The sequence below is a fragment of the Sturnus vulgaris genome, chromosome 2, assembly GCF_052056855.1.
Source record: "Sturnus vulgaris isolate bStuVul1 chromosome 2, bStuVul1.hap1, whole genome shotgun sequence".
Lineage (NCBI taxonomy): Eukaryota > Metazoa > Chordata > Aves > Passeriformes > Sturnidae > Sturnus > Sturnus vulgaris.
In genome coordinates, this window is record NC_142244.1 from 33,372,155 (window position 1) to 33,384,866 (window position 12,712).

The following is a 12,712-nucleotide window of genomic DNA, read 5'->3' on the forward strand; positions in this document are numbered from 1 at the left end:
ATTATTTTGGTGCCATGCAGAGAGCCTAAAGTAATTGTGCCACATGAAAAGTGAACAAAGTGTTGAGAAATTGACTCAATGCCCACTCAGAGAGTAAGGCTCACTCTGGCAGCAGATTAAACTTCTTTGGTTTTGAGGCTACTGGGCATGGAGTGGCCAGAGTGTTAAACTCTTACCCTCTATAACAGTCTGGCTGCAGACAGACTTCCTTCTGGAATATTCCTTCCCATGTGCTGATTTCTAAACTGTGTACAGAACTGTAAGGACAATTTCTATTGGGCTGCTAACTAACTTTAATAATCAGATTTTAGTGGGCAACACTCCCAGCCGCCATTTCATTTACTGTTTTGTAACCAACTAATCTCTTTCACAGAATAGCGTACAGTGACTGAAGATCTGTTCCTGGTATAAATTGTAGAAAACCATTCACATGCTCAATGAAATCCTGTGTCTGTGAAGTTTGTGGAGGCTCCTGTGTCTTTCAGACCCATGTGATTCACTTCCACCATACAGTGGTGGGATGAGGTTTCCTCATTTTGGAGCAAGTGGTGGACTGACAGGTCGGTTGGGCTGCCTGTGTCTGTGGTGTGATTCTCTAGTGCCTGCCTCTGCTCTGTGGCCTCAGGTAGCAGTTGTGAATGCATTGAACATGAAGATGAAACATGAAGCTGTAGAGAACTGGATGAGAAAATCACTGCCACTGAGTGGACCTCAGAACTGATATAGAGAACAAAAAAATAAATAAACAAAACTGAAGGATATTTACAGATGCTTTTCCAGTTGCTGCAGGGCTTTTCCAATTGGCCCCTGTTGGAAGTGGGGTGGCTTCATTGCAGAATTCCTTTCTGGGACCATGCTGAGGGTCACAGTACTGCCAGATATCACAGAGTCCTTCTGCTTTTGGTTTAATATTGTGAGTGCTGCTTTTGCTCACTGCTCTCTCCTGGGATCTAAATAAAGGAATAAAAGCAATGCCTCACATTCTGCAGGGGAGGGCTTGTTTGGGCCCTCACCCACATCCTGTGTCTGGCAAGTACAAGGAGACACAGGAGACTGGGTCAAAAACAACCTATGAGAAAGATGAACAGCACCAAAACAACATTAGTGGCCACCATAAGTTCTGTGTGGCAACGGAAGGCTCAGCTCTGAGATGGGGCTAGTGAAGGAGCTGCTGCACTTCCTCGGATTATTTCACATGGAACAAAAGCTGGTGCTGGAGCACCAACATGGAGCTGGAGTGTGGCTGGCTGGGATTTCATCAGCTAAGTTACTTGGGAGTGACAAGATGTCATGAGTCACCCCTGCCCGTGGGAACAACAGAGTGGGAAACTCTCTGTGGGCTCTCTGCCTGACTGGTAAAGGCGGTTTGTTGGAGTTTAAGCAACATGGTCATGAGGAAGGTTGGGTAGTTCCAGCAGGCAGACTGTGGCTGGGCTGTAGCAGGGAGCAGGGGCAAGAGAAGGACTGGCATGAGAGAAGGCACAACAAAGGCAGGGCTAAGCATAGGTGGGAGCAAAAACCAAAGCAGGACTACAATCAAATGCCATTAGGAAGTCCTGCTTCTGCATTGTCCATGCAGTCCAATGGTTTGGTGCCCTCCTTAAACAGGAAGGGAATTATTCTCTACCAAAGAGTAGTGAATTGACAAGAGTGTGAATCTGTGGCTGCCCTAAGAAATGCTGGTGCTGCAGTGTAAGCCAGCTCCAGCAGGAGCTGCAATAGTGCCCACAAAAGGAACGTGTCAGGGCAAACCCTCTGATGAACGAACTCTGCCTTTCAAGAGGCCTAAGCCAAAGATGGGATAGGGACCTGGGTTAGACAGAGAGGGAGTCTGAGACTGGCTTCTGGTTCATATGTTCCTCAATAAGCAGGGGTGCAATCCTTTAAGGAGATTTCTGCAACAGCCAGATGAGGTTGGTAATTGTACATTCATTAACTGACCAACTGTGGATAATTCATTCAACAATTCTCAGAAGCAGAGGGAAGATTTTTAATTTAGGGTAAGCTAAACTGGAGGGTTTAGGGGATAAGAGAGAGTCTTGATTACAGCATGTGGAGTAGTCAAGAAAATTGGCAGTGTTTAATTAAAAATTGTAGAGAACACTTGCAATGGCAGGTATAATCTGGAATCTAGATATCTAGTCTAATCTAATCTAATCTAATCTAATCTAATCTAATCTAATCTAATCTAATATTGTTAACATTCTCCCCTGCTCCCTTTTAAAGTGAGGAAATTTTGATGTGGCCCGAGTAAAGACCTGTGTAATAAACAGAGTCACAAACTCATTTAGGTTGGAAAGGATCACCCAAACCATCTGGTCCAACCTTTGACCAATCACCACCTTGTCACCTGGACCATGGCACTGAAGTGCCAAGTCCTGAGTACCTTCAGGGATGGTGACTCCACCACCTCCCTGGGCAGCCCAATCCAATGGAGAAGAACAAGCTCCTCTCAGGGAATAGCGGGGCGTGGATCTTGGTAATTTGTGTATACTTCCAAGTACTCTTCAGTTCCACCAGATGGCAACAGAAATCCGTTTCACCGCGGCAGCATCCTGCAGTTCCAGCTGCTTTGCAAAAAAAGATGAGAGCTGACGTGATTTTGTCGTCACTAGGCGCCTACGCGATGGCTTTCGATGAAGTCGGACCCTTGAGGACAGCGACGGGGCGGTGTTTTGGCGAGCTGAGGCTCTGCTGGCCGGTGGTGGGGCTGGTGGGCTGAGCCTCACGGCTGTGGGCAGCCCCTGCCCACGATTCCAGAGGAGCGAGGATGTGCCAGCCCACACTGCAGTCAGCCGCTGGTGGCTGTGCAGATGTGATCTCGGTGACCCAGAAACAGAAATAGCTGGGGGTGAATTCAGGGCAGGCTTTGAGAGAGATGATCGGGCTTTGAGAGGGCCCCAGAAGCATCATAGCGGGGAGCAGTGCAGTCCAGTTTGGGGGGGTGCAGGGCTGCTCAGGCACCCAGAGCTGGCAGACTGAGTCATGCCGGTCACTGATGTGGGATTTATCCTCACATTAAAATTCGCTTTCTCTGGCAGCTTCGGTCATCATTTTGACCTCAAATGACTTGAGCACGGTTGCCATGGGAACTGGATTGCTCTTCCCTCCATCCCCTCCACTTATTGTCTCTAGGAAGCAGCTAGATGTTTGTCAAACACTACAATAAATCATCCATCCCCCCGTGCCCTCCGCCGCTATGTTGCCCGTCTCTGCAACAGGTGAGGGAGGGAAGCGCTGCCAGATCCCAGCTCTGCTCCCCCTACTCCCAAACTGAACACACACCGCTTAGCAAACACTGCCTGAGTGAGCGGCTGAGCTGCTTTCCTGAGGCAGCAGGCGCATTTTCTTACCCTATAAATAGCTGTCAGAGTTCATCACTGCACACCTCAGAGCCTCGGCTCAGCGTCAGACAGAGGAGTGACTGAGGAAACGGCCAGGATCTCGTGTCCAGGATCGGCAGGGCTGAGCTTTCGAAAGAGGGGTTTCCCCGTCACCACACAGCTAATGGAGCTAATTTAGCTAATTCTAAGGCAGGGGCTGGCTCATCTGCCAAGTCCTGGCAGCGTTACAGCCATTCAGAGAAAGAGAAAAGGAAGAGAAAGGAAAGAAGGAAGAAGGAGGGGGAAGGACGGGAGACTGGCGAGGGAAACAGGGAAAAGAGTGGCTGGAAGAGCTGTGGTGAGGAGAGGCAGCAGAGTGGATTGACTGGGAGGGCAGCTGGAAAGCTTTGTGATGGGCATTGGAGAGGAGGGTGGGGTACAGCCAGAGGTAGGAGGTTTGGGGAATGAACATGTTGAAATGAATGCTTATTAAGATTTAAGTACCCCAGAATAAGCATCTGAAACTTGTAGCTAAAAACAAGATAAAGGAAATTTGAAGTTGCAAAAGGATCTAGAGATGGGAACCTTAGAAAAAAATATGACTTGGCTGTAAGCTGCAGTCTTACAGCATAGGAAGGAAATCTAGAAACTCTCTTCAATACACATACAATAGACATGACATACATTGCAGAACCCCTGCAACAAAACAGCAAGATCTCTGCTGTTGCCAAATAGTGCCTTCTATATTGCACTGCCAACAGAAAAGCTCCAGGAAATTTTACAGATCTATGCATATCTGGGGAGCAGGCCAAGAAACTCCTGCTGTCTGCTAAACCAAGACCATACATCAGTATTTAAGTTCAAAAGGATACAACAAAACAAATAGCCCTTTTCCATGTTATTTAGTGTAATCCACAATACATTATGGATACATATGCCTACGTGTTATTTGTAAATGATCTGGCCTTTTGGGGCTTCCTGTCTGTCATTTCCTCATAGCTTCTGCCCCCTTTCAGCAGCAGTGAGGTAAGAAAATCTAAGCCACTGGAGGAAATGTTTAGGTGCCGTAAAGAGGCAGGAGTATTGCAGTAGATTTGTGTGCATTGCAGGACATAAAAGGCCTACTGAGTGACCTTAAAGTTGAATGAGAACTAGATACCTAGAATTGACCTAAGTTCCCCCAGTAATTCAGCCATCCTTAGTCTCTGAAGAACGCTGTGGTCCAGCAAACAGAGGCGGTTCAGGTGCCCCTCATGTGGTTTGTGTCCCAGGGCAAAGTGGGGCAATCCAGAGCCCTCCTTCCCCTGGACTAGGTGTCCTGCCTGGGGCTCTACACACCGGCCAGCAGAGGGAAGTGCTGGAGTGAGCTGAATCCTGTTACACAGTCTGGTTTTTGCCAGCACCTTCCATTCCTGGGTACCAGAGGCACCAGTGGGAAGGCGGACTTCGGCCTCCTCCTTGTTCTTGATATTAGCTCTTATTCAGCCCTATCTGTAACCTTTTGCCTTCATGCTTTCACTTCAGCTTTATTTTCTAGTCTCACTTTTGTTCTCTCTTCGCTTCCCTGTATGATTAGCCACAGCCTTCCTGGATCATGGCCTCACCTTATCCATATCTAAGATGGAAAAGAAGTCCTTTGTTCTTCTTAAAAAAATATATAATAATCTTTGACTTTGAGGCAGGAGCGATAAACTTGGAATAAGGAGCAAGCACATTAACATAAACACATATGAAGGGGAAGCAGCTTGTATCCTGTTCAGGGTGATGATCAAGTTGTGAAATGTGGGCTTTTTTTTTTTTTTTTTGTCAGAAAGGGAGGAAAAAGAGATAAGTTTCAAAAGATAATGACCAGAACAAAAACGAGGAGAGACTCTTGGAAAGGATATCAGAATCTGATAAAACCTAATAAATATACAAAGCGGTAAATCAGTGTTTCACTGATTTCTTGCCTCAGTTAGGATTGTTAACATAACTTAAAGCCAGTCTGCTGAGTCTATATCAGGCTGGTTAAATGACCACATTATCTTTTGTGGCTAACATCACAGCTTAAGCTCAGTCTAGATTAACTCAGAGAGAGAGGGGAGGAGGTAGATATTGGAAGAAATGAGGCTGGAGAGAAGAAGGATGATGGAGAAGAGATGATGCATGAAGTAACTGTTGCAAAGGCAACAGCGTAATGTGTGCAGGCAATGGGCATTGCTGGGTACAGAGCAGAGCACAAAAGTTTGGGGTGACAGGGGACAGGAGAGCAAGTACATGGCAGATGAGAGAGCATGAGGTAAGAAGGGGAGGCTGGAGGATCCAGCACATTTCCATCGCGTTACCTGGCTTGGAGCTTTCGCTGCAAAGATGCTAAGGTGCAAGAGAACAGAAGAAGTGCCAGGAGGTGGGGAACAGGAGATAATGGGATTATAAAATTAGAAGGCTTGAAGTCTATTTCCAGGTCTGGCATGACTGATCCATGTCATATGGCAGGGGCATTAAATAACTCTGACCTTTGTTGAGAATATTTGTTGCTGCTGCTGCTGTGGAAGTTTCTCTGTGCAATCCTTAACAAACTGTTCTTAGTAAAGGACTTAATGAGAAATCAAGGCTGACTTTATCTGGACTGATATTAATATGCCCAAGAAGATCCCCTCGTTCTAAGGCCTTGCTGGCTACAATGGCTTATGTTGTCATTGAACCTAGCTGTACCTAACTTATAAGGGGAAATAAACTGGTGTATATCTCAGTGGGATAATTATTCTGCTATGATTATCCTTACATCTGTTTCTATATAAAATAAAAACTACCTCAATCAGTAATAAGTACACACTTTCCAAGCCATTTTTAGTCTGGGGAAAAAAAAAATGGAACTTTGAAACAACATGCACACCAAAACCAGATCATATAATTATCAAAATAATCATTCACTGTGAAATAGACTGATAAGAGATTTTTATAACAGATCTGAAACCATGTGAATCACATGAAAAACTACAAGAGGATTTTGTTTACCGTTCTCAAAAGCTGCCCATTTGTGACCTACACTTCAACAAATTCAGATAAAAAGCCTAAAATTATCCTATGCACAACAGAAGAGTCACATTTTCTGTGCCCGTTTGTCCCATGATGGGATGGAAGTAAGCGTTGTCAGAAGAACTAATCATGTTTTATCATGCTTGCAGATACCAACACTCCTTGTCTGAAAGAAGGAAAACTGTAACTCTTTTAAAAAGGTCATGAGCCAGAGTAATGCCAAAGTAGTCACATTTGTTACATATACATAGAGGCAGGGTCTTTATCTCAGGTGGACTAAGTCAAGACCTGGGTTGCTTCAGCTGTGAACAGAAGACAACTGGAAAGCTTTGAAGAGGAGGAAGTACCCTATCGTGCTTCCAGGTTTTCCTAGATGCATTTCACAATGCCCTTTGGCAATCCCAGAGGCACTAGGAAACCTCTGCAGCCCACTTGGGTTTAAAGAGCCAGCCTAACCCTGTAGGGTCAGTGTTTTTGTCTCTCCAGCCCCTCTGGGGAACAGGGAAAGGACAGCAAACCAAGGAACCTTGCAGACACTGCATCTGTCCAGGATTGCTAGTGTCAGGTTAGTGCTGGCATGTTGGCTCTGTCCCTGTCACAGTGAGATCCCCTCGGAAGCACCTCTGCCCCAGTCTCTTGGGGGTGACTGGGGGAGAAGGAGAGCATAGGTGAGGGAAAATGAGAGGAGGTCCTGATGGTCTGATCTTGGATTGGATCTGAGACCCAGCAGTGCTAGAGTCTGGGTTACTGTCTGCAGTGTAGCCTCATTCCAGTTTCCTTGGCCTTCTTTTCACCAGGATGAGCAGTTCTGTTTGGTCAGTGCTTGTGGGAGGGCAGCAAACAGAAGCTTTCTCAGGGGACAGGTATAAAGAAATCAGCCCCTCTGTTCCTCACAATGGGAGAAAATCTGGAAAAAGGGTGAGATGGCACAGCTGTGCTTCTCCAAATGTAGCTCCCCCTTTTGCTGTGCTGCCTTTCATCTTTTCCTCAGTGAGGTGAGGCTGGAAGGCTGTGTGGAGGTTGGAGATCAAGCCAGGTCAGCCGAGACTGGAAGCCTGGGAGATATCACAATCTCCAGAGCAGAGCAGGAGGTGTTGCCCTGAGGGAAGTGCTTAGAAAATGGGAGGGTAGTTCCATGTGAGGGACTTGGGAAGGCAGAGGAAGAAAATGTCATCGGGCAAGTGGTGAGGGCAAAGATTTCAAATGTAATAGAGCTTCTCCATGAGGATTACCTAAGTGCATAACAGAGAGATGCTACAGGCACAGGGGGCCCCAAGGGAAAGAGGTTTGTGGGAGATCTGTTGTAAGGTAGGAATGACAGAAGTGGTGTCTGGGGTGAGCAGATGCAGACTCATCTGTGTTGGATTGCTGTGTTTAGTCTCCAGCCGATTTTTCAGGTTATGATAACTTGTGTTTGCAGGATTTGTGCACTGAGTGGGATAGGTGACATCTCCTTGTTGAAAGGGAGTTTAATTTATTGTTCACTTAAACTGCTGTGGGTCTGTCTTAATTTCACATTAGTGGAAGCTGCCAGATTCCCATTGTTGGGTCACAAAGCGGGGCAGCTCTAGCAGGGCTCCTGCAGGACACGTGAGGATACAGGGAACATAGAATGAGTGGTACCTGAACGCCTTTCATTGCTGCCAGATGTGGCAGCACCCTTCCATATGGGGAAGAGCCAGAGTGAAGTCAGGGCTATTGCAAGATCCTCCCTATGAGGATAAAATCCACATCTGCTCCCACTTCTTAACACATCTGGTGCACATAAGCACTTGCTCTATTTTAATAGTGCCTTCCTGCTTGAAGGATGACAGAAAGGGGTGCAGAGGCAACAGAAGAGGAGGATAAGCATTTTCATTATGTAAAGCATGAGTTATCTATCTTACATGGAATGAAAATCAGCCTCATGTTCTCCATCAGAGATTCTGCCTGTAGAGGTACCCCACGGAGGTTTTTCAGACACTTTCATTGGTTTGGGGGGGGTTGAAATGTTACTGCCCTGCAGCTGAGCCTGTGACGGGAGGGAAAACAGAGTGGAACTGGAAAAGTTGGTACCTGCTGGGGATAGTAGGCACAGGTTGTTGCCTGAGAGCCATGTGTGTTTGTCATCTGCATCTCTCTGGATCTTTGTAGCCTTTCTGTAAGAAAACAGAGGACCCAAAATGACTCCCAAAGCAATCTTCTGGGCACCTTGAAAACTGATGGATGGAAGGGGCTGGGCAGGTTTAGTGTCCACACCTGCTGCCTGGCAGGAGGAGAGGGTTGATCTCCACAGAGTACACTGAACTCGTATAAACCTGCTTCACCACAGCAGTTTATATCAGGTCCAGATATTAGGTGATTAGGGAGCCAAAATTAGAGACTGAAAAGGTTGTACGGTATCCAAGCATGTCATGTTGTGTCTCTGTGACTGGCAGGCCTTTTACTGCCCTTGAAGCCACTGAGGTTTGGTTTAGCCTTTTGAATGTCCCGGGAGGGAGAACAGGCCACGGGGCTACAAGAATAGGTTGCATATTTGTTGTTTTCTTCAGTGTTGGTCCTCCCTTAGCTGTTGGGAGGAGGCAATCTGTCTGTTTAGGAACAATGTCACAGTACTCAGCAGCTCTTATTCCTCTCAGTAAAAAGTAAGAATATGATGATGCATAGATAGGCTGTCTCAACAATACTTCTATGCTCTGTGCAGCAATTTCCCAAGGGCTGTATCCTAACTTCTTTTGGTGTATAACACCAGCCAGTGAGTGGCTTTGCTTTTCTTCCTAGTTTAAGAAGAGTGTCCTGCTGCAACATCAGTCTCTCAGTCATCTAACCACAAAAATTTGGAGCATGACTCTGAAGGTCATTTTCTTGTTTCTGGTCTGGGCTAGATGGACAGAATCTGACATGTGTATATTCCCCTGATAGCATCAGCTATGCACATTCCCAGCAGGCAAGTGAGGGTTTATGATCCATAACTATACTTCCTTGCATCCCAGAAAATTGTTTGTTGGTGCCAGAGGCTTCAACTAAGTAAAGGAGCATGAAATCAAGAATGAAAACAAACAACGTTGAACATACAGCCCTTGTAGTGGCTCTCTTTAGCAGACCTAGCAGCTGCCTGTGCCATGGTCTCTGCTTTTAGTCCAGAGGGAGACTGTGGATTGCCTAGCTGGTGAAGCACTGGTCTGGGTCTCTGGATATCAGAGTTTGATTTATGGCTCCATCACAGATCTTCTCTTGGGCCAACAGTGTAGTCACTACCTGTCAGGTTTCCATACCAGCAAAACAGAATTAATACTACTTCTTTTGCCTTATGTATGTAGATCTTGAGGTAAGCCTTCAGGATATAGCTCTCTCTTACTCTCTTTTTATACATATAATACTTTCTACAGTGTCAGCCTGATTTAAGCTGGACCCTTTAGGAGGACTAATTAATCTTATTAATAATGCATCTCTAGCTGGCTCCAAGCTCTGAAGATCATGTCATCAGTAGTTTCATTTGTTGGTTTCTGCAATGTTCTAAGCTCTGTGGGGTGAACTCTGGAAGAATCAGAGGAGTGGCTGATATAGGAAAATAATTCCAGATCTTTCATTGAGCCTGGCACAGAATGGGATGGAATTCAGAGAGGCTTGGGTCTGCTGCTGTATGAACATCAGATAACAGCAACAGTGGGCAGACATTTATTTTACTACTACATTTCACTTTAAAGTGTTCCCAGAAATCTTGCATCAATTCTTGATCAGGAATCAGTTGCAGATAAATATGTTATTCAGAGAGTTTTGAGCTTCACTGCATTTTTAGGTCAGTTCAGGATTTAGGGTCTCATGTGACTGGCACATTGTCTTCTTTGTCTGATCCAGTGATTCTTCTGAAAGGCTAAAGAATGTGCTATCTGATAAGTCTTTGGACTTGTTAAAGGTGGTTTGGCTTAGGGTCCCAAATTCCCAGGGAAACCTGAACTCTTGGCATAGGGTAGCTGAATGGCTGTGGTGCCCTGTGCCTTTGTGGCAGGAAGAGCTGCACAGTCTGCACTTAACATCAGGGATAGTGCAGGAGATACTTCTTAACCAGGAGACTCTTTGAAGACCTAAACATTACTGACTTGCTGACATAGTGGTCTCTCACCCAACAAGAAAATCCTTCTGCAGGCATTGGAGGAATCCTGCAAACATTCTGTCCTGTCACTCAGTGCTGAACTAATTGCTTCACTGGACACAAAAATGCTGCAAGAACATACTTCCCTTACACTGTCATGCAACTTTCTGAGAATTAAAAGAATATCTATTACCTACTAGAAGGAGATATGTTTCTGTATCAGCCTTTTTTTTTCTATTTCTCCTTTTCTAAATTTTTATTACATCCTTGTACCTTTTTCGCAAATATATTTATTTTGCCCAGCTATTTCTTTCTTTCGTTGTCTTGACCTGCACCTTGGCTTTCTCTTTCTTTTTCTGTCCATTTTCTGTAAGACAGCTAGTTCCTTCCTCTTTTTTTTGCTTCAATTCTTCTTAATCTCTTTTTTCTGTTTTATTGTCTCAGTCACTGCACTGCCACAAGGTCTAGAAAAACAGATGAAGTTGCAGAAGAGAAGTGTAACAGTGGCTCTAGTGCCAGGACACTGACTGGAGCTAAGAATCCAGTGTAAACAGGCTGCACTCCACCACTGCTTGCTCTTAGGACAGGTACTTGTTAGTTAAGGCAGACTTCAATACAGTGGCTTATGGAGATCTGAAGGGGGATAGAGGCAGCGTTTAGGCAACTACACCTAAAACATGTTCCAAAAAAAACTGCACTCAGTGGCTATCATGTGCTGGAGGCAAATTCCTGTCATTGCTTTATTTCTGAAAATACTGTTTGCATCCCTGCTAGAGATCAGATGTGACATGCAGTGCAATGGTGATTAGTGTGTTTTCATTTTAAAAAGCCTCAATAGGAAGCCTGTCTCACCACTGGAGGTGGCTGGAATGATGGAGACCCTAAGAAGTTAGTGATTGCAAATTCTTGGTCAGGCAGTGGGACACATCCCCATACAAAGGATAATGAAGGAAGCATTGGGAGTAAGGCAGCCTGATTCCTACCTGACCTGGCATAGGTACAGAAAGCAGGTGATCTTGGCTCCTAGTCTTTTTTCACCATGAGCATATTCAAATTTATTAGGCAGAGCACATGTATATTCTGAGGACTTCAAGAGGTGGTCAATCAGGCATTCAGAGCAGCGTGGTGAGTGGGTTTGTCCTTCCCTAGCAACTTGTGGATCCATGAACACTGTGTCTGGGAATGTGGAAAACGGGTCCCTTAATGGAGAAGCTGAACACTGGTCTCTTGTTCTGGGGTATTTCACTAACCATAGAGCTACCCTGTCAGCAGAGAAAAAGCAACCACTCAAGAATCTTTTTTTTTGGCAGTAAAGAGAGGGGTGAGTGCAGGTTCAGGAAAGCAGAGATTGCAGGCTGCCCCTCTGAAGGAAGGCACCTCTCAGCAGTTCTGATTAACTACTGCAGTGTAACCTGGAGAGTGCTAGGATTTACTGTTTTCTTCTGTGTCATTTATGTTATGGCTCCCCAGGGTATTTTTTTTTCTCCTTCTGGGCCCTTGGTTTCCATTTAAGGGACTGAGAAAGTCCCAGTGCTACACTGCTCAGCATTGTGGCATCTCAGACTGGGATCTGCTTTTTGTTTCTCTTTGTCTCAGTTCTACATCTGATAAAGGCTCTTTCCTCCTTTCAGTGGGGTGCTGTGAAAAATCAAGACTGTCAGATGCCCAGATCCTACAGTGCTCCTGGAGTGGTGCTATGTGTACATGAATTGTGGATGGGAGAGGGTGCACAATTAGTCACATATTTTGAAGCACTTGATATATTGTTCTGTGGTTCCCCTGAAGACTGAGAATCTGGCAAGATGCTGCCCTATCCCATATCAGGTTCCAAATGGCTGTACCAGAAGTAGAAGTAACACAGCAGTCCTTCACTTGGGGGACTTTAGCTCAAAGGCATAGTCTCTGGTATCACACCTAAATTTCAATGTTTAGTCTCGCTCAGCCAGGTCCCCTTTGTTTTTGGCATGTTTTATTTCTACCCCCTAAGTTCTCCTGCTGTATTTGTGAGTGGAGGGTGTGTGGATGTCTTGACAGGAGATGCCTGCTCCTTGCTCTTATTTTTGAAAAATCTAATTCTGTTTTGTCTGTCTCTTCACACTCCCATTGCCAGGGAGATTGGGTTTTCCAGGGCGGATGTCTGTCAGACTGACTGCTGTGAGGTGTTCCCTTCTTTAGAAATTCAGCTGCTTGGGGACCTGAGATATGCACATACAAGTGTGTGAATAGGTGGGTCAGAATGAGAATTACTAGGAAGGACTCTGTGGTATAATGTCGAAAGGCCTCGAGGAGCCTCACTGCA

General features: G+C 45.5%; 1 long non-coding RNA gene across 1 annotated transcript; it reads right to left on the reverse strand.

The window, feature by feature from the left end:
- Positions 1-1,966: 1,966 nt before the first annotated feature.
- Positions 1,967-3,630, reverse strand: LOC148224716 (uncharacterized). Its single transcript, XR_015801290.1, has 2 exons — positions 3,354-3,630; positions 1,967-2,845 (listed from the first exon to the last, which is right to left on the reverse strand). It is a non-coding gene; the product is annotated as an uncharacterized LOC148224716 (long non-coding RNA).
- Positions 3,631-12,712: the final 9,082 nt, after the last annotated feature.